Here is a 23,316-nt window from a genome sequence, read left to right on the forward strand (position 1 = left end):
TTTGGTTTTGTTTACACACATTTGCTGGCATTAACGCGTCACGCAACGCGATTCGCGCGCATAATCACAATATTTCGCATTCGCGCATTTCTGACTCGTTATTTCCCGCCAATTTACTAAGCTGCCTTGAGCCATGTGACTTTTTAGAGTTGAAAAGAGTGAAATAAATCAAGCAAAAATACGAGTAAATATTAGCAAGTTGTATTTGAACAGTTTCAAGTGAAAGAATATATCTTAGTATTGATAAATATCAAGAAATCTCAAAATTCGGGCGTGGACGAATATGTCTTCCATTACTCTGGCCCAGTTCTATCTTCACTTAGAATCCCAAATGCTTCCCTAGAAAGTTAGGTGTCCAAACTGAAAAGAAAATAGATTTTGTATGAAATATGCGAAGCAGGAATCAGCTCCCTTTAATCATTGTGTGCATTATTACCTTTCCTATAGTATGACCACAAGTCACTATATTGCCCAGGCAGGGAAGAATTACTCGTCCATTTTTATGCTAAAGCATCCCTGGTTTCCCTCAAAATAATTATTTTTGGGATGGGGATGGGTAAAAGCCAAGAGACCACTCTGCTACATGTATAATGCTATTGAACCCATTATAATTCTTCCCTAAATGACACTTGATTCAGGTACCTTGTAGAGCAGTTACTGCCAGACAGTGACTATCTATTTCACCAAATTAGTTCATTTTATTTTAATCTTCTTTGAATCCTGTTGATTTTTTTCCTCTCTTTTTAAAAATCAATAACACAAAATTCCCCCCAGCCCAAAGAGGTAAAATTATTCCCTCCCTTTTGGGGGTGAATAATGGAAGAAAACTCCCCTGTTTAAGGGAAGGGGTATGAACGTTTGGACAGTATTTATTGTGGGACATTAGAGCACATTAGACATATCGAATTGCATTCTGAATACGAAGAATGTCCTTCTGATATCAAATAATTTTGATTTTTGAAATTCGCAATGTAATACACATTTTATGGCAAATCATTAAAGATTGATATTTTGATATCGTATTGAAGATATGGATTTTTTTTTCCAAAACACAAAAAAAAATTAGGGCTTTTTGGGAAAAAAGTCCATATCTTCAATATAAAAGGTCAAAATTTTCAATGGATCGTCGGCTTTTCATCCCAGCTACATATACTTTAAGTACATATCATTAGATTTAGAAAGTTTACTTCGAGGACTGTTGTATATCAATTTTTAATCATTTGCCATAAAATGTGTATTATATTGCAAATTTTAAAAGCACCTAATTTAGGCAAATTTTGGTGTGTTTTTTTAAATGTCAGCATTCATTAGTCTGTGTGGCAGTGGCACATCATTGCACAAAATGTTTTGAAGAACCCTGTCGGTCAAATTCATCAGGTGATGTCTACTAGTGCCTAATTGATAGGTAGGCCTACATTTAGGCCCTACCTGCAATGTTGTTGACAAGTTGTCTTTTTCTGTCAATTGTTTTTCCTCAAATTTAAATTTGATTTACACCACAGATCCTGGAAGTTTACACATATCATCATCTCGATCTTTCTCTTGCTTTAGCTTGCTGCTGTGTTGCTGCAGGTGGTTCCTTCCAGTTCCAGTACAAATATTATCTGTAAAATAAACCAAAATATCAATTAAAAATGTTTAAATTTAATACATGTTTCTCACCAATATTAAATTGAACAACCTACTGAGTCCACAAAGTAGTTTTGGCCTCAAATTAGTAGTTTGGGCCCAGACTTAGTAACTTAGGGCCCGACTTAGTAACTAGGGGCCCTGAGTTACTAAGTTGGGGCCCTTTGTCACTAAGTTTGGGCCTTGAGTTACTAAGTCAGTGACCCAAATTACTAAGTCGGGCCCAAGTTACTAAGTTACTATCACAGGGCCCTAACTTTCTATCCCCAGGCCCCAAATTGCTAAGTTAGAAAAAGAATGATTCTATGAAATTTGAATGCTTTTATGATACTCAATTTATTATCCATTAAAGTTGAAATAATATGACTACTGTATGTTGAATTTCGCACATTTGATTTGTGCATATTTATACAGAGCTAAGTACAATTCAGCTGCAAGTAGGTAGCTGCAACAGGGGCTATTTTAGGCGAAAAAAGTCACTGCACGTTGGTAAGCAGTGGTGGCGGAAGTATTAGAATTTAGAGATGCAAGCATATTTTGTGCCGGTTTGATTTTAGCCCCCATTGAAGGTGTGAAGTTTGGCATTGTGGGGCCAATGCGTGCGAATACTGTGTTTTGGTCCAAAACACAGTATTTTTCGGACTAGAAGGGAAGATTCACAGGGCAAATATTGCTTTAATTTTTCTTTTATTAGAATGTTTAGGGGGAAGTCCCTCCCAACATTTTGAAATTGACCCGCTAATACGCCACTACCATTAGTTTACCGGGACTAATGCGAGCGAAGCGCGAAAATTTGCAATTTTAATGTTAAAATGAGCCAAATGTGGATAATTATTGTGGCATAAAACCTGGCCAAAAAAAGATGCACATTACAGCTTTTGGTTAATTTTGTCCTGGTATTAGGAGCCCCGGGATGTCTACAATCCATCAACACATGTGGTGGAGGCTCATACCCTACAATTTATGACGCGATTAGCGCTCGAAACTTCCCTCCCTCATTATAATACTAAATTTTAATATGGCAATAATGAGGGTAAATTTTGCGCATTGACAAAATCTTTCAATTTTTCAATAATTATATATGGTCTTAAAAGGGGATTCCTCGAGCATAGGTTTAGAAAAGGCGCATTTGCCATTGTTACATGTGTAAGCCTGTTTTTCACACCAAATTTTCCATAATTATGGTGAATATTTAAAAGAAGAGGTCCAGATCCACTGTACTGTATGTTTGATCGATTTTGTCCCGATATTGAGCCGGAGGGGTTATCAATTTGCCTCATTATCGCCTACATGCCATTCCAGGCTACCTCCTTGCTATTGGGCCAAGGGGAGCACAATAATATTTCCAAGTCGACCCAATGGCCTACTTCATGGCCTACAATTACTTTACCGGAACAAATGCACGCAAAGCACGACGCGAAAGTGGCAAATTTTGATACTAGGTAGCGCACTATAATAAATAATTAATCGCCCCATTGAAATACACGTAAAATGTCAATTTTCACTCGTTTGGAGGCCTTTTGGGCAATATCTCAGATATTTGATAATATGAACCAGTCAATTACAAATCGATGAATGTTTTACATTATCGTTTTCCCGGTACAAGCCCGTAACCAACACCCTCACTGTTTTTGGCTTGAACTCGAGGCTGGAAACCTGTTTCTGCCCACTTTTTAATTCGCGGACCGATTTTCTCGATAATTGTACAAATGCGACTTTGGCAATGGCGATTCAAATTCATGCATAGGCTTTACACTTTTATTTAAGCAATAACACGCCACTCCCTCTCTGGTTATCATATTAGTCCAAAGAGCAGCCCAAAATACCTCAAAAGTTTTTGTATTTTTAATCACTAGGGTTACACGAATGACGCGTTGATTTAGCGGTGTGCTCTTTAAAATGGGTTTAAAAGTTTGAACAATTGTCATGATTCTGGCCTCAAACCGGAACATAAGATGTTGAAGCATTAACGAGGACAAGCATAATTTGTGCCGATGCTACTGGGACATTTTTGCGCGAAGCACACGAAAAATGTTCAATTTTATACTATTTTTGCTCAAAATGAAGGTGACGACTGGTATTTGATGGACCAAAAGTTAGCAAGTAATATTTTGGCCGAAAACACAGTGTTGAATCTTAATGGCGTATATATATTTTAAGCACGGATTTTGAATTCTCAATGCACGGATTTTTAATCTCACTGCACGAAAGTGCCAGGAGGCACGTTAAAATAGCCCCTGAGCTGCAAGTGCAACTTGTGAAAACCTAGACAGGGATCAATGACTAAGTATTCTGGACCTTCAATAGACCATTTAAAGTGAGGTATACATTCATTTACATTAGACCTTTGTGGCCTAATCCTTTTTATTAGCCAATAAAAAGATTACTAAACTCATTGTACATACCAGATTTTTGATGTTTCAGTCAGGTTCACAGTTAATAAGTTGAGTTCTCTATACACCATGATTTGAAGTCACAATGAACATCTCCTGAAAGTGGTAACTGTACAGTTCACTTCAAGTTGACATCACTGAAACCTAGTTGTGAAAATTCAAAAAATAAGATCTTAAAATGTGGCAACATTTTACAAGAACAAACATGTTTTTTAGGTTTCTGAAATTGGGCTGCACTTACCATAATCAATATCATGATAATATGTAAGAATCCTACCCCAAAATTACATGGGAGGCCTAGCCTAAAGTACTATAAACATGATAAATGATTAGTATACAAGCATTGAATGTTTACAAGTTCAAAGGTATGAATATCTTCATGAAGTGAAATATGGAATGTTCCATTCAACAAGGCTTTTACCGAGTTGAATAAAACAGTTCACATTTTACAGAATGCAAATATTTTTCCATTGAACAAATAAAAACATTCAAAATTTTTTTAAACTCATTATCTTAAGTTCTTGCTTCCACTTAATTTTATAAATCACCAGGAACACAAAATAAATCAAAAGATATCTAAATGCGATATTTATTTTAGAAGCAACACCCGCACCTATAATTAGCAAGTCGAAGTGGAAACTTCACGCTATACGCTCGAACGTCTGACAGCGTTGCTATGGCAACTCAGCGTCTGTGTAATGGAAAAATGACTATTGCACAGATGCGGAGTGCAAGAGCTGGCCGTTAAAAATAGCAGAAATTGCATTAGTAGTTGGCCAATCAAATGACAAGAAACTTTGTATGAGTTATATAATACAAAATACAAAATGTCTTTGAACAAATTTGGCTATTTAGCTTCTAGAGAGGTACAGCACTCCCACTGGGAGGGGGGTCTTTGATAAAATGTGTACTCTTTATAGCTGTTTTTACCACCCACCAATATTAAATAATAATAATGTGAATTTCTAATGCGCACATCTCCACCAAATCAATGGCGCTCAAGGCGCGATACAGAGATTAACTTAAACTACATAATAAAAATTAATTTACATTATGAACAACAATCAATAGTTGAACAAAATATGGTGATGCACATCAGTAAAATGCTTCTTTCATTAAATGAGTTTTTAAAGAACTTTTAAACTGTGCTAAAGATGTACTTAGTTTAATGTGGGTTGGCAGAGTATTCCAGATCATTTTAGGGGCAGTTTTGACCATATGCACCCAATTGGGCGCATTGGTCAGTTGGTCTCCACTCATTGATATACCAAAATCGCTGAAAAGGTACCCCCAAACCATGGCACATCCCTGTATACTAGATTACTAGTACCTTCAACCAGAAAGAATCTCCCTGCACAACATTAATTTAGTTGATGCACACGCACTTAAAAAAACAAAAAAAAAAAGTTGTTTGTTTGTCCTCCACCGCCCGCTCCTCAGATTAAGGCCTGACCAATTTTTTTTTTTTTTTTTTTTTATAAAAATAAGTAAAATTCAATTTTTTTTTCAGATTTGGAGTATCTCTGGACCTAGCTAGAGCTAAATGCTAAGATCTTTCATGGTTGAAAATAAAAAAGCCCCCAAAAACAGTTTGTGTCTTCATTATGCAAAGTTATAACTTGTGTTCATGTCATAGTCTATTATTTTTAGTGACTTCAAAATACATTGGATTTGAAATCATTTTAAAAAGACTATGACATGAACATAAATTATAACTGCATATTAAAGAAACAAAATGTTGTTTAAAAAAAAAAAAAATTAAGTCAACATGAATGATTGTAGCATTAATAGCTCTATAGCTAGGTCCAGGAATACGCCAAATACACCAAATAGCATTTCTTCAAAGAAGAGGTAATTCTTTGCAAGTACTGAAAAAATTAGCTTGGGATCTCTTGATCTTCATATTTTTCTGAGTTTTTGAAAATGGACTTAGCCTCATTGTAGAGGTCAATAACTGCCCTCTTTTCCCCTCATTAAGATTATTAATTATTTTAAACTGTTGTGATTTGGTAGTTCACAGCATCTTACGAATGGTAGTGAGCTTTGGCAAAAACTGCATTGCTCAATTCATAGCGAGCGTGTAGAAGAATTAAAATATCACAGATATACTTTTATAGGTGCTGCGGTTCTTGAGTTACGTTGTAAAGAGGGCTGAAACAACAACACTTTTGTAAAACGTACATAACTTATTAACAACAATAAATTAAGCAAGTTTGCAAAGTATACGATTTGTAGAATGAACTTTTGCAAAACATCAAGGTGTTAATTTTCAATAATATATATATTGATCTAGATAATGCCAATCGATTTTTAGGTTGCTTCGACCAACAATACCTCGTCTACCCTTAATGACGCGTAGCACAATGTGGGCTTTTTACTGCATCAATAAAAGATGTGCCAACAAGATCCCAATTTTATTTTTCATTGTCTAGCTTCTTTGGCAACTGGTAGACAAAAAAAAAAGTAACAGGTATTTGGGATCAAGTGGGCGCACTAATATAAAAGAGGTCAAAGGTCAAGCTTTGTGCTAAAGTGATGCATATTTGCCTATGTGCAGCATAAAAGCCCGGCATAAAAGTGGAACTTTGACCCATAATAAAATGTGCACCAACATGATTCCATCTTATATTTTGGAGGAGGGCTAAAGGGGCTTATGTATAACTGATTGCAAGTAAAAAAAAAGTGGGATCATGTGGGCGCACTTATTCTATAGGGCCTGTTTAAAATGGGTCATCAACTTGCTCAATTTTGAAACTTCCTTCTAAATGAAGTTACAGTACATTTTATGTAAGATTCATATCTATCCTTTCATAAAATAATATTTTTCTTGTGAAAACTACAAAATTTAGTCTTAATTATTTTGATGTTTATACAAAAACGCAAGCATGTCGGACAGAATTTTTGGAAACAAATAACAGGGGCTCCTTGAGCACTTATAATTCAATTGTTTTATTTCTTTGTACTTGCACAATAAATATACACCTTACTAAGTTGATAAATATAAAAATTAAAACCATATGTCATCAACTTTAGATTTCTTGCAATTTTAGAAATGTAAACACTAAATTTTCCGTCCGACATGCATGAATTTTCCTAGAAGTTTTTCCTGTAAAAAACTACTCAAAATTGTATTTATTTATTCCTGTGAAGTATCCATGAATTTAATGTAGCAAAATGAATCAATAGTTGTTTCAGTCAATTACCTTTTGGACAAATTAAGGGCAACATTTTTTTCCGTCCGACATGAAAACCAGTATGTCGGACGGAATTGTGTACAAGGGCACATTTTGCATTGCCCCATGCAGGATAATGGCATATTTCCCACTTAAAATGACCAGTTTCATCACATATACTTTCCTGCAGTCTGATTGGACAAAAGTAGGATGTTCTGTACAATGTACACGATATGCAAATTAGCCTAGGATAATATGTCATTTGTGCAAAACAAGGTGTACATGTAGCAGTTTTTTTTCGCTCAGGTACACCTGAGTGAATATATACATCCAGTTTAGACCTTGGAATAAAATTCGACCTTTGAACCTAAGTAGCTCCAAGTCGAGCTTCTTTTGCAAATGCTTTTGCTTTGTAATCACTAAAAATATCTTGTAGAATAATGCAAGGTATCTCAGTAATTAGACTGCGCTGCATTCCTTTTTTTTTTTTTTTTTTTGATAAACAATTCATACGTTTCCATGCATGAAACCATTTATCTATGACGAAACACATCACATCTTTAGTGACTGCCCTGCCCAGGGTAAAAAGGACTGCAGTAGTTGGATATGACCTGTGTGACCCACCATATCTTAACACATAGACTCAACCTCTTTCATCTCGAATCTGAGATGAATGTTAATGAAGTAAAAATCAATGTGGGTGGTAAATCTTAACCAATAACAAATAGGCAAGCATACATGTTTATGCATTAGCCCAACCCACTGTGTTCACTGAACCCAACCCACGTGGGGTAGATCTATTCAGATTTCATTTGACAGCTTAACCATCGCGTATACGTGCGCGACGTCAAGCGTACTATACATTGTATTGGACCTTGTGCAAATAATACGCGCTGGACGGCTATTCAAACGGCTTAATTGGTAAAAACCACAGGATATGTGCATAAACAGCCAAGACTGCATTTTTAATGAGGTAACATCATACCCACTATAGAGTGCATAGTTCATTGTATATTCGAAATACAGTAGACCAGTTTTCTCATGGATATCTGAGCTGTTGAATCAGAACAGGAATGATGACTTTTCCATGGTCAGGTCAGAGAGATTAATTTAGGGAATGATAAATTAAACTGGTCTACTACAGTAGACTACTCAGTAATAGAAATGCTCTAATGCAGACTAATGCCAGCTCCTAAAATAACCTCACTCCTCATGACATAGTTCATAAATATATACAGCAGTGAGATTTCTAGTTTGAGGTGGGGATAGGATATTAGCCTCATTCCACATGAAATTATTTATAAGACTGTGTTCTGCAGCCCATAGTGGAGGGTTTTGTTACCTGGGAATGATAATCAGTTTCAATATTATGAGTGTTGACAGATTCATAGTGTAGTGGTCTGGAAGTTGAAGTTGAAGTTAACAAGTTACAAACTGTCCATGAACAGATTTTGTTTTATGGACAAAGCTAGCTAGTTCAGTGTGCATGGTCAATTATACCAAGTTACCAAATGTCCATGAACTTCTTAAATTTGCATTGAGAGATAAGTAATGTGTTCTGACTGTTCTGGATTTGCCAGAAGTTCACAGTGGTCATCTCATCCACACTATATACACAGTAATCATCTCATTCACACTCTACACAACAGCCTTCCACAGCATCATCTTCAAGAATCACGACCCACAGAAAAATGGAATTTTCCGCAGATATCCAGCATCATCTTCAACGCCAACAAATTGGAATATCCCACAAACACAAATTTATCAAGTTTAAACCATTTTGGGTAAAATGGCATCTGAAATAGAACAGAGCATATAATTTTGGAGCTAAGGGCTTAAATTATTTTTTTTGTAAAAATGATGCATTGGTGATAAAGTGGTGTAATATTTAAATTGAATTGTATTATTTAGATCGTTAACATGTACAACTTAAAATTTACTTTTTATTTTCATGGGTAACATTCAAGTGCATAGGCCTACATTTACATGTCTGTTCCGAATCACTTATGTGTTATAATAAAGGAGTATTTCACAATCCTAGCATCCACTTTTTATGACATTTGTCAGTAGGCTAGATATCCAGGAGCAAAAGCTTAAATCTCACAACTTCAGTTGATCAGACTGTTTGTTTGCAAGAATAAAATAAGCATGTACATTGTGTACGCTTATCAATCAACATCAAAATTGATGAGTACTGGTATCATTTTGATACAGCCTCTATGTGTATTTATATGCCCCATATGCCACTTGCTGTGTTGTAATTGGCGAACAAGTTTGACGATATGCTTGCTAAACAAATTTTAAGGGGGTACTACACCCATTGCATTATTTTTGCATTTTTTTGCATTTTGTGAAGAAATGAGAAAAAGAAATTGGACAAAGTGGTATGCAAAATGAAGGGGCAAATCTTCTCGTTCAATTGGTGGCATCAGTATCAATGACGCGTACATGCTTCTAATGGTATAAGCCAAAAAGTGGTACATCACTGATGTTTTAAATTGACTTCATTTTGGAAAGCTTACTATCAACGGATTTCGTTAAAATTTTGGATATGTGTTGCTAACACATTAGGGAAATAAAGTTGATATGTAAAATGGGAATAAGTGCATGGTCTCTGATTTCTTTTATGACTTCATGAACTTGGTGCTCCACAACTATCAAAAAACGAATCGGTTAAAATGCTTCTATTTTCAATGTTGAGCTATATTTTGTATTTTGAACTTGCGACACTATGTCACTGAAACTTAATTAAGCCATAGGTAACAGGTTACCACAACCACACTACAGCCATGTTGAAAAAGATTGTATTTTTTGTCACCTATACCACCATATTAGGTAGTTTTCCGTAAGCTTCATTTTTGTGATTTTGGTAACTATTTTATATTTATTTGCCCAATCCATCTCAACTAGGCAATCTAAATTGTACTCACCATTTACATCCCAAGGTATTTTAGTATATCCACCTCACACATTTCCATTATATATCCAGTAACAGACAAAATATCAAAATTGATGCCTCATTATGACATTATGTATGATATCACAGACTATCACATGTATTCAAAATTGATGCCTGAATTTGACCTGAACCAATTGACCTATAACCTGACCTTTGATGACCTTATAGCCTTTTTTAATCTCTTTTCCTAACAACACATTACATACATGGTGTAGTATTAGACTCGGACACCAAAAGACTCGGCTCGGCTCGCACTTGGACACAAATGGACTCGGACTCGAAGCCGAGTCTGGTCCGAGTCCAGTCCAATTAAATCCATGTAAAATGTGAAATGATTATCTAAAAATGTCAAAATAGATCTCAAATTTGTTGACTTTACTTATTTGGCCATTTTACAAATTAATTGGGGCTGTCAAATCTGTGATCTGTCATGGCTATCTTTTAGAATACCCTACCATTTTTTACATTCACAGTGTATGTGTATGGGTCGTTCATAAAAGACCCCCCATTGAAAATCTACAGTGGTAGGGTATTCTAAAAGAAATCCGTCATATATCCTGCATATCCACCAAATTATTTAGATTTATCTGTCACTTATTAGAATCATATATTATTGTTATCATTAATGAAATAATTGATAATTAAATGCAAATTTTATTTTTATTTGGACTACATAAAAATATCTAAAAGTTCTTTCATGGAACTTTCCAATCCAATCTTGAAAGGGAGAAACATGCACACTGGACCATACATCTCAGCTCAGTAAATTGAAATATGGCTGTAGGGTGCACATTTGTGTGGGACAATTTTGAAAAAATGTTTAGAATTATAGGTGAATTTATGTTAGTATTATTATTATTATGACGATGATGATAACGATGATGATAACGAGAATGATAAACGATGATGATGATGATGATGATGATGATGATGATGATGATGATGATGATGATGATGATGTTATTTTCTATAATATATATTTGAATACATTGCAATTCATTTACATGTATGCTGCATGCAGCCTAGTGACACTTCTCTAGTCCCTGGGTGCAAGTTCACTGTGCGTTTACATGTAGTGTGCCACACACACACAGATAGCTCCACATGACTGCTGTGAGTGCTGTCTGATACAGGTGGTCTAGACATGTAGTAGTTTTTGCCATCAGGAGTTACCTGTTCATGGGTATGGAACTTTGAAGGGGTGTGTGTACGCACGGTTGGTTGGTTGGTTGGTTGAGTTGTGTTGAGTCTTTGATCTGTTAAAAGTGTAGGGTGGGGTGGGTTGGGGTTTGGTGGGGTGCGTACGTGTTTGCGGGCAAACGAGGACACGCACAAGATTTTTCACCCTAAACTGCGGACTTACTTCCAACCGAGGACAGTCCGAAATCTCAAACTGCTTCAAAAGACCTCAAATGCATGCTAAATGCTTTATAACGCTATTTGCCTGAAACCGAGGACCACACATGTAAAAACTACCGTCCGTACATGTAGGTGATGGCTAAAATTCCGTTTCGTATTATACACAAAACAAATCTGCCATTTTAGTCCACGGTTAGGCGATGAAAACATCATACACACGTCCTCGGCTAGATAGCAAAGCACAATGTCCTCGGTTGGCGACAAACACACACAGGGGTGGGTGTGTATAGGGAGAGCGGTGTGTGGTGTAGTGTACAAAACAAATGTAGTGAGTGACTTATGGCCAATGACCTTCTTTTTCTACAATTTTATCATCAAAAACTTATTTAGAAACAAAATGATATAAAATTTTGCTCCATTTTTGGGATAAAATGACACATTTTTTCAAAATGTTATACCAAATGACCCCAGAATTTTATACCCTTGAAATTATCCCTTTTTCATTTTGTTATACCCAAATGACCCATTTTTATAACTCATACTAAGCAATGCCAGTTGGCAGACACATGACACATCATAAGTTGAATGACCCCCCCCCCTCACACACACACAAAACAAAACCTAAGCGATGTTGACTTATGTTGGTACTGGCATGATACTGGATTCATAAACTATCACATAGTGCAATCCATTTTCCACCAAGTCGACACTCGATTTAGCTCAAAAGCAATTTGTGTGTAAATCAAGACCATCCAAAACAGCTTTCTTACTACTTATTAAAAGAATAGGAGGTCATCTGGGGTCACATACAGTAGTGTGCATTGTACATGTGCCTGCTGTCACAATTTCACACACAAAATTTTGGGCAATTTGATGACACTATTTTTGTCTGTAACTTCAAAAGTATATGCACTAGAAACATGATTGCAGGCCCACAAAATCCACGGGACCGCGGGACCGGCGGTCCCAGAAAGAAATTAACAGCTGCAGAAAAATTTTTTAAGCCAATAAAAAAAAAATATAAAAAATGAAAAAAAAAAAAAAAAAAAAAAAAATCGCAAAAATTGTAAGTTTCAAACTCTCAAACTCAACTTCAAGATTTATTATTTATTGTTTTCCACCTTATTATATGCCTCTTTGTCCATTTTCCCCTTCCCGTTCCCTATCTCCATGTTCAATTTCAGTCATTATAATCCATAAAATAAACTCAGTGCGTCGTGGCCGTCGTCAGCGACTCGGTGCTCATTAAAATTCTGCAAGGACAACGTTAGTCTTTTGTACAGTCTTTGTGAGCCTACTTCGCCCACGTGCTCCAAGTACCCGGATTGACACAATACGATGCATGCGGAAGAGACCAGTATTAAATGACAGACACCCAACACGCTATTTTTAGACATAATTATCTTGCTTAATTTAATTATTGTTTGGTATGAGTTTCGTATGAAAATGGTATTCCCAGCATCAAGAAATATTTCTCATTTTGTTTCTGCCTTAGTATCAACTTTTAAGTCCTTTTTGAAAAAAAAAGGGTTTTATTGTCAAGCTATTTTACGAACGAGGCAATGCTGACTCGTGAAGCGAAGCAAACGTAAACACAGCCGGAAGGCATGCTGTCAGTGTCATATTATATTGTCACGGATCGAATGATTGATCACGTACCAAGGTGAGTGAATGATTTCATTTATTTATCTATCATTTTCTGGATATTACTGAACTTGATTCCATCAAATAACAACTTTCAAACTGGCCGTATTCAACAATATTCAACGATGGGACCGGGCCTGTATGCATTGGTATGGCTGGCATGGCTGCCGAATTTTGCAGAAACTCATGAAGAAATCAGATGCAAATGATAAATAGTTTTGTTGTAGTATGATTTATTATTTTCATTGTAATGTGACAAGAAGATGGGTGATTAAGGTGTAGCATCTACGTATTCTTTGACTTTTCAGTTCGTCATTTGATGAGTAAAACCCGGCGTCCTGGCCTGTCACAGTCACGCAGTGATCGTAATCATATGCGGGAATGGGGAATCCTTCCGATGCTTCCGTGCAACATTACATATTTTCACACAATTTTTATCAATAGCAGGTCATTTTATGCTATATGTGTTAATGTGTTTTGAAATTTAAAGTCCTAAACATTTCCAAAAATGGTCCAAAACTAGGCCCAGATCGCACCAGAGAGCATCAAAATACCTTTGGCTTCCAGAATACCTTTGGCTGGACCCCAGCCGTGGGGACTTCGCGCTACGCGCTCGTGATGTGCGCTTCGCGCACATATTTGACAGAAAATATTTGCCATTACAATTTAAGGTCCCAGAAAGAGTCAACATTTTTTGGGGCCCTGCATGATTGACCCCTTATTGTTTAGGTAATTTAATTCTCTTTCAAATGAAAGAACTTTCAGCTAAAAATATTGTTCTACAAAATTTTATGAACATCCCTAACAGAGATATTTCTTGCCAAAATGTGACCATTTCTAGGTAGCTTGGCCCTACTTTGTCTGCGTTATATATGAAAAAGGACAGTCTTAAGTAAGTAAATGTGCAACGCTTTTGATATTTTGATGTTTTGGGAGACTGGGAGGAAAAAAAAAAAAAAAATGATGGAGCCTATTCTTGACTGTGTAATATTCCTTCACCACATTGCCTTACGGGGACAGTCTTATACGATGGACAGATAGTATCAGTTTGTGAATGAGGACATCGTATAAGTTCCTTGTACTAGCCTGCCCTGGTCCTAGTTCCAGTAACTGTAACTCGTCGTACCTAGAGTTACAGGGCACTATATTCTTATCTTTTGCACAAATAAGAAACATCACAATATGTGGGCTGCTTTTGGGCTCTCAGGATGTAGCTGAGGAACTCTCTCAAGGACAGTTTGAGCATGCACTGATGATTTTAATCCCATTGTACCAGGGTTTGGGCGTGCCTGGATGATTTTAATCCAACTGTACTAGTCTATACTCACAAAGTTGAGGTGATTGATCTACATTGATCTCATCTTTTGGGTGAATTCAAAGTTGGCAATCTTCATGGGAGTAATTTACTTAGTGCAAAAGTGGTCAAAATATTGCTCTGAAAAATGTCTTGATTTTCATGATTTGGATTTATCATATTGAGCAGCATTCTACTTGTGATGTTTCTACACTGTGTAGCCTAGAGAGGGTCTACAGCATCTCTGAGGTAAAACTGACAAATACAAATTACAAGGTATATTTCTTGATGCTTGAAGTTTGCATTTCTTAAACGTACAGTGCATCCCTATGTACCGCTGCAAGACTTCAGGTCCGTATATATGTCATTATGTTTATGATAAAGACTGAAGTCTTGCTGGCAGGACTAGCCCTGGTCCATGACTACCGGTACTGAGTTTGACGCAACTTTGAAATCTAAAGCTGCTTGCCTAGCCCGTTGCCTAGCATAATAATTATAACATCTGCATCTCGCATGCATCATGTATAATAGGCCCCGTACGCGTACAAACTTTATCCCTGGACTCTATCCTACAGGCTACAGGCTACAACACATATACAATGTACACAATGATAAGTAACAAGTACTTTTAAGCTTACCTACGGTAGACGTCCTACCCGATTCATTCTGAATGATAAGACCCGTAAATTGACGGGATTAACACGAACTTGCCGTTTCTGGACAGTTTCCACAGTCGTAGACGATAATAAATCGGACACACGGCCATTAAATCCCACCGTTTTTCTATGATGAACGACTTTTTCTCATAATCATGATAATCTCGGATGACATCGCGCGGCCTTCCTGTTAGCCTGTATCTGAAACGGGGTGAACGTGCACTTCGGCAAAATCGCCAAACGGGATGTATTATACGGTATACCATGAGGGTCAATATTTTCCCAGAAAAAAAAATCCCAGAAAAAAAATTTATCCCACAAAAAAATATTTATCCCAGAAAAAATATTTATCCTAGAAAAACTATTTATCCCACAAAATATAGTTTTCTCAGAAAAAAATAGTTTTCCCAGAAAAAAATTTATCCCAGAAAAAATATTTATCCCAGAAAAATATTTATCTAAAAAAAATTATCCCAGAAAATTGCTTTTTTCCTTTAATAAATCCGGCCTATAGGCGGGCCTATAGGCCTATCCGGACTTTTTACGTCACTAACACTATAAACATGAAAATGTTGTCTGGTGGGGAAAAAACACATTAGGGGCCTACAAAGATATAAGCCACGAAAAACTCCTGTGAAAAGCATGAAAATGCCCGGAGATAGAACCAAGCCAAAACAAACCCAGGAGATTTCCCGACAACTTACATCCTCTGGTACAAAGATAATATAAACCACCAGTCAACTACTGTTCATACAATCAAATCACACATCATGGAAGTTATTTTAAAATAAAAATACATGGAGATTGGAGATGATCTGTGTCCAGTAAAGAGAATGCACAAGGCAAGAAGCACAAAACATGAAGAGGATTCATTATTCATAAGAAAACAACATATAATTAATTGTACACAGAAGTTGTAAAAAAAGGCGAAATCTCTAAGGCCAAGTAAAAAATAAAACATGTTTCACGTCCGGGTTTTCGAAAAAAAGGAGGAAGAGGGGGCTTTGTATTTTCTATTTTTATTGCAAAATTGGTGTAAATACCCATACTTAAGAGCTGTTTTAGCATTATACAAAAATGCCTGGAAAAAGGAGGAGGCCCTTTTTTATTTGTTGTTCTGAGAGTTACACTTACACCCCTTCTAATGATCACAAAACCTTCCTAAAATGTTTCTTGTATCTTAACAAGGCTATAGAAACCATCCCAACTTCCTAGACTTATTTTTTGAAAAGTTATAACTGAAAATCAAAAATAAAAATATATTTGAGGAAACCTCAAAAAAGGAAGCGGGAGGGGACGTGAAACATGTTTATTTTTTTATTTGGCCTAAAGGGAAAGACGACAAACCAAACCTACCCACCCCAACACACCCACTCCAAAAATTTGACAGATGTTCCAAAATGTTTGTAATTTGTCAAAATTGGAAACAATAAAATAAGTGACTAAAACAATGAGCCCTTCTTAATACCATGGTTATTTACTAATTTATTTATTTACTTCTTTTTCTTTCTTTTTTTCTTTTCTTTCTTTCTTTCTTTCTTTCTTTCTTTCTTTCTTTCTTTCTTTCTTTCTTTCTTTCTTTCTTTCTTTCTTTCTTACTTTCTTTCCTTTCTTTGTTTCTTTTTTCCTTTTTTTCATTTCTTTCTTTTTTCTTTTTCATTCTTTCCTTCTTTTTTCTTTTCTTTTTCTTTATTTCTTTCTTTCTTTCTTTCTTTCTTTAATTAATTAAAATTAATTAATTAATTAATTAATTAATTAATTAATTAATTAATTAATTGTATTTATTTATTTATTTATTTATTTATTTATTTATTTATTTATTTATTTATTTATTTATTTATTTTATTTTATTTATTATTTGTCTGTTTTATTCATTTAATCATGTATTTATTTATTTTCATATTTTTCCTCTCCCGTGTAAACTTTAAAGTACGACGGTGCTCATATATTTCGTCAGCTTGCTACGCGAATTGCCTAATACTAGTAGTAAAAAATATGGTTCAAGCATGCATTTAAACATATTTATTCACCAATCTTTGCACAGGAACAAATGATAATGATACAAATGAAAGGGAATAATCCGAAATAATTAGGGTGATGACGTAACTGATGCATGCTTGAAACCACATTTTTTTAATCCATGGCTTTTGTTTACTAAGTGCATAAGCAAATAACATTTATAGTTTTAAAAAAAAGATATGATAGATAGACGGATACTACGTTGCTCATGCTCAGGAATTCTATAATTTGCCTGCTAGTTTGTTTGGGATCATAAGCTGTTTACGCTGACAGCAGTGTGACTCAGTATTTAGCCTGAGTCCCTCGGCCTCTCACTCGCCAAATATCTAATATGGCGGCTAAACATGCCGTAGTATTCAAGACTGGAGGATTTAGCCTAACTCAGTACTTTTGAGTGTCGTCTCTCATAGTTTAAGTTCTCTAGACCCCTATCGCAGTTTGAGACCCCTTTCGCAGTTTTAGAGCCCTATCGCAGTTTTAGAGCCCTATTCGGATGTTACACCCCTTTGAGCTTTGGACGCCTTTTATGGTTTTTCACCCGTTTCTGAATTTTTATACACCGATTAGACGCACACCTTTCTCGGCCGGTTTTACATCCTGTTACTGCGTTTAGACCCCTTTCCGAGTTCTAGAGCCATTATGGAAATTTACACCCTTTCTGTGTTTAGACCCCTTTCTGAGTTTTAGATCCCTTTTCTTAGTTTAAATCCTTTCTGTGTATAGACCCTTTCTAAGTTTTAGACTCCTTTTCTTCTTTTACACTCCTTTCTGTGTTTAGACCCCTTAGTGAGTTTTAGATCCCTTTTCTTAGTTTAAATCCCTTTCTGTGTTTAGACCCCTTTCTAAGTTTTAGACCCATTTTCTTCTTTTACACCCCTTTCTGTTTTTAGCCCCCTTTCTGAGTTATAGACCCTTTTCTTATTTTACATCCCTTTCTGTGTTTAGACCCTTTCTGTTTTTAGCCCCCTTTCCGAGTTATAGACCCTTTTCTTAGTTTACATCCCTTTCTGTGTTTAGACCCTTTCTGAGTTTTAGACCCCTTTTCTTATTTTATATCCTTTCTGTGGTTAGACCCCTTTATAGACCACTTTTCTTCTTTTACACCCCTTTCTGTTTTTAGCCCCTTTCTGAGTTATAGACCCTTTTTTATTTTACATCCCTTTCTGTGTTTAGACCCCTTTCTGTTTTTAGCCCCCTTTCCGAGTTATAGACCCCTTTTCTTAGTTTACATCCCTTTCTGTGTTTAGACCCCTTTCTGAGTTTTAGACCCCTTTTCTTATTTTATATCCTTTCTGTGTTTAGACCCCTTTCTGAGTTATAGACCCTTTTCGTATTTTACACCCCTTTCTATGTTTAGACCCCTTTCTGAGTTTTGGACCCTTTTCTTACCCCCCTTTTTTTTTTACATCCCTTTCTGTTTTTAGTCCCTTTCTGAGTTTCCGAGTTATAGACCCCTTTTCTTATTTTACATCCCTTTCTGTGTTTAGACCCTTTCTAAGTTTTAGACCCCTTTTCTTAGTTTAAATCCTTTCTATGTTTAGACCCCTTTCTAAGTTTTAGACCCATTTTCTTCTTTTACACCCCTTTCTGTTTTTAGCCCCCTTTCTGAGTTATAGACCCCTTTTCTTATTTTACATCCCTTTCTGTGTTTAGACCCCTTTCTGTTTTTAGCCCCCCTTTCCGAGTTATAGACCCCTTTTCTTAATTTACATCCCTTTCTGTGTTTAGACCCCTTTCTGAGTTTTAGACCCCTTTTCTTATTTTATATCCTTTCTGTGTTTAGACCCCTTTCTGAGTTATAGACCACTTTTCTTCTTTTACACCCCTTTCTGTTTTTAGCCCCTTTCTGAGTTATAGACCCCTTTTCTTATTTTACACCCCTTTCTGTGTTTAGACCCCTTTCTGAGTCTTAGACCCTATTTTGTATCTTACAACCCTTTCTGAGTCTTAGACCCCTTTTTGGATTTTACATCCCTTTCTTAGTCTTAGACCCTTTTTGACCCATGTGGCCGCCCATACAAAACACTTTGACATCTGTTTAATGCAACGAAATATCAATGGCGAAAAATGGCGTTGCACGAACTGCTGTCTCCCGTCCAAAACAGACAATTTATACCGCATTATGTCGTAAGACGTTACGATCTTGCCTAAAACGCCTATTCGCAAGATGCTTATTGGACGGCATTCTCCACACACAAATTTGTCCGTTCGAATTCGCGTCGAAAAAAAATCGAAATTTATTCACTTATTCTTGTCTATACTAGGTCAAATTGTAACCCCCATAATGGATTTTATTTATATCGGACTCTACTTGTTCTATTTGGATACTTTGATTCGCTTCATAACACGACAAACATAACATTTTTCTGCATTTTGTAATGCGGGTTTTTTTTGTCATTTTGGAACGTCATTTTTTGCTGCCAACCGCAACTTGACCACCTTACGGGAATTCCACGGCTGACCTCTAGAGGGCATACTAACTAGTTTTCGACTAATGTAGCATGCGGTTGGCGTTCCCGTATCGCGTTTCACGTAAATTTCGCAATCTCTATATCAGCTATGTCAAGATTTAGGGGCAATTTAGTATGAGGTTTTCAGACCTCACTCACATTCACGCCCTCTATTGAATTCCTTTAATAAAACTTTACTGTGAGGATATTGAGAGCCTGTGGGATATTTTGCCTCACTGACTATTGCCTTGTTTGTTCTAAAATACGTTTAATATTCGTCATATTTTGACTGTGTCCTATCGGGTTTCTATGGAATATATTTCACTTTTCGCGTATTACCTTTGTACCCAGCAAACACAAAAACGTTTTTAAAATGTTTTAAATAAGTTATATTTTGGGTTTTGGTTTAGGTAAAACGTTTTAATAACATTAAAATGTCGGGTTATATAAAGGTCATGAAATCGTTTTAAAACGTTTTGTATGAAAACACACTACAACAATATTTTTAAAATGTTTTCGAAATGTCATTGTAAACTATTTTTGCAAACATTTTTGGTCAAATATTTTGTCAACACTTAAATAACATTATGTTAAAATATTTGCACCCAGCAAACACAGAAATGTTCTTAAAATGTTTTTACAAAACGTTTTAATAACATTTAAACGTCGGGTTATATAAAGGTCGTGAAAACATTTTAAAAACGTTATTGTAAATATTTTGGGCAAACATTTTTTTTTTTTTTTTTTATCAACCCCAAAATAACATTATTTTTAGAATGATTTGTAGCAAGTTTTCAAAAATGTTTTTGGAATGTTATTAAAACGTTTTTATACCCTTTATATAACCCGACATTTAAATGTTTTCTGTAAAACATTTTGTGTTTGCTGTGCAGCAAATTACCAACAAATGTTATTTAATGTTATGAACACGTTTTATACCATTAATGTCCCTTTATACAACCCGACATTTAAACGTTTTCTGACGAACTTTTATAACCTTTTGCGAATGATGTCGAAAACGTTTTGTGTTTGCTGGGTATGTACCATTTTTTCATTCATTCATTCATTCATCTTTATTTCATTCAAATATAAAATATAACAGCACAACAATTAAACACATACATTGAATAAGGAGGTTCTCGGGAGGCCGGATGGCCTGTATTAAGAACCCCCTGTCCTAACAAAAAAAGTTTCAAAATAACAACAACAACAAAATATACCGCAAAATGTCAAAAACACCCCCCCCTTCATTTACCCTAACAAAAACCAAAAGAGCCTGTTTTGTGATCAAGAATATGCAAGACTTACAGAGATAAATTCAATACTACATTAACTATTAGAGTCACGCGGTAGCCGTGACCAGCAAGTTTTTTAAAAAAATTAGAGTCACGCGGTAGCCGTGACCAGCAAGTTTTTAAAAAAAAGACTGATAAAGAAGACTAATAACAGATGCTCCCGCGAGACTATATTTACAGCTAACATTAAAACACTTGACTTCTATTGTTCGATGTTATTTTTCGCTGGGTACAAAATGTGGCTAAAACCATGCTAAATGTTATTTACAGTCCCAGGTGTAATATCTTGACAACTCATTAATTCAAAAAGGGCCACCAATCCTACAGTCAATTATTGTTCGTAATAAACAAATGTTTTTGCTTCCATTTCACGCGGTATTTCATAGCGAAAATTAGTTGCAAATCATACTGATCCAGAATTTTTGGACACTGCTACAGGTCTACCTGGTTATCACCTTCACACCACTTTTTCAGATTCACTTCCAATTATACCCTAGCAAGTTCTGAAATACCTTACATACAAATTCCGAACCCCATTCGCCAAAAAATCAAGTTTTTCACAATTCTTTTGTTCTTTTCGGACGACACATCAATTCATATAATAAATATTGTACATCGACACGCTATTTCACAGCCGACTCCCGTGGTCTAATGGTAAATGACTTGGACTCCTAATCTGGGGACTGGAGTTCGAAATCCGATGACCAAATTTTTTTTTACAACCTTTTATTAAACAATTAATTTTCGTTCATCAAGAATAACATAATTTTAAACATCTGGTGCTATTGTGATATTTTTTTTATCAAAGCAAGATGTTTTATTCTCAGGGAAATTGTTTATTAAAATTACCCCCCCCCCCCCGAGACTGCAGGGCTTGAAGAATGAGGGAAATTAAAAACCACAAATCGCGAAAGACCGCCAACAACCGCCGCTCAATAGGGATGTCAAACTAGATTACCCCGCAGGGCAACAAAGAACCACAAACCGCGAAATATGGATATCCAACCAGTTTAAAAGACAAATTAGCCACCGATAGAGGCCAGGGCCTGAACAAGTAGAGAAATTAAAACCACAAACCGCGAAAGAATGCCAAAAACCGCCGCTCACTAGGGATATCCAACTATATTTGCCCGCAGGGCTACAAAGAACCACAAACCGCGCAATTTGGATATCATACAAATTAAAACCACAAACTGCGAAAGACAACCAACAACCGCCGCTCAATAGAGACATCCAGCTAAAAAACCACATACCGCGAAGTATAGTTATCCAACAAGCTTAAACTATAAATTAACCCCCGATAAATGGTAGGGCATAAAGAATGAGGGAAATCAAAACCACAAACCGCGAAAGACCGCCAACAACCGCCGCTTAATAGGGAAATCAACTAGATCTATAAATCTAAATAACTATCAACCGCGAAATTTGGATATCCAACTAGATTTCCCCGCAGGGCTACAAAGAACCGCACACCGCGAAGTATAGTCATCCCGATAGAGGGTAGGGCATGAAGAATGAGGGAAATTAAAACTACAAACCGCGAAAGACCGCCAACAACCGCCGCTTAATAGGAAATCCAACTAGGGCTACGAAGAACTATCAACCGCGAAATTTGGATATCCAACTAGATTGCCCCGCAGGGCTACAAAGAACCACACACCGCGAAGTATAGTTATCCAACGAGCTTTAACTATAAATTAACCCCCGATAGAAGGTAGGGCATGAAGAATGAGGAAATTAAAACTACAAACCGCGAAAGACCGCCAACAACCGCCGCTTAATAAGGAAATCCAACTAGATTGCCCCGCAGGGCTAAAAAGAACTATCAACCGCGAAATTTGGATATCCAACTAGATTGCCCCGCAGGGTTACAAAAATCACAATCATTAAAACATAATTATCTTGCTAAGTCGTGGCACTTAGACGCTTCCGTAGTACAAGCCTTGCTACATAGTTTCAATTTGAAATCGGACTGACTCTGTGTCTCGCTAGCATCGTCAACATTGGGTATGTGTTGTTCATATTTACATTTCTTAGTTGCCTTGAATAATTAAAGTATATTAAAATGTATATGTATATTAACATTACAGTCACGCGGTAGCTGTGACCAGCAAGTTTTACAAATAAACGGCTGATAAAGTTTTATTAAATTATTTACTGTCATAAATCAAGGATAACATAATTTCAAACATCTATTTTTCGTTTTATTCGTTTTATGGAGTACTTCGTAACCTGATGACTTTCCAAGCTTAGAGCTGCTTGGCTACATTCATAAAAAGAAAAAAAATCCACCAAAAAACGTTGACAACGTAAAGAAAGCAGCAAGTTTAAAAAGCCCCCACCTCGGCTCACTTTTTGAAACTTGGTCCCATTTTGAATATCAACAGCAAATCGGTGGTTTTAACGTTTAAACAATAGCATCATTGCCATTAACATGCCTACTTG

General features: G+C 36.1%; 1 long non-coding RNA gene across 1 annotated transcript; it reads right to left on the bottom strand.

The window, feature by feature from the left end:
- Nucleotides 1–1,478: 1,478 nt before the first annotated feature.
- On the bottom strand, nucleotides 1,479–15,330 carry LOC140169099 (uncharacterized). The gene is made up of 3 exons (XR_011861352.1): nucleotides 15,090–15,330; nucleotides 4,035–4,166; nucleotides 1,479–1,604 (listed from the first exon to the last, which is right to left on the bottom strand). It is a non-coding gene; the product is annotated as an uncharacterized lncRNA (long non-coding RNA).
- Nucleotides 15,331–23,316: the final 7,986 nt, after the last annotated feature.

The sequence above is a fragment of the Amphiura filiformis genome, chromosome 14 (assembly GCF_039555335.1).
Source record: "Amphiura filiformis chromosome 14, Afil_fr2py, whole genome shotgun sequence".
NCBI lineage: Eukaryota > Metazoa > Echinodermata > Ophiuroidea > Amphilepidida > Amphiuridae > Amphiura > Amphiura filiformis.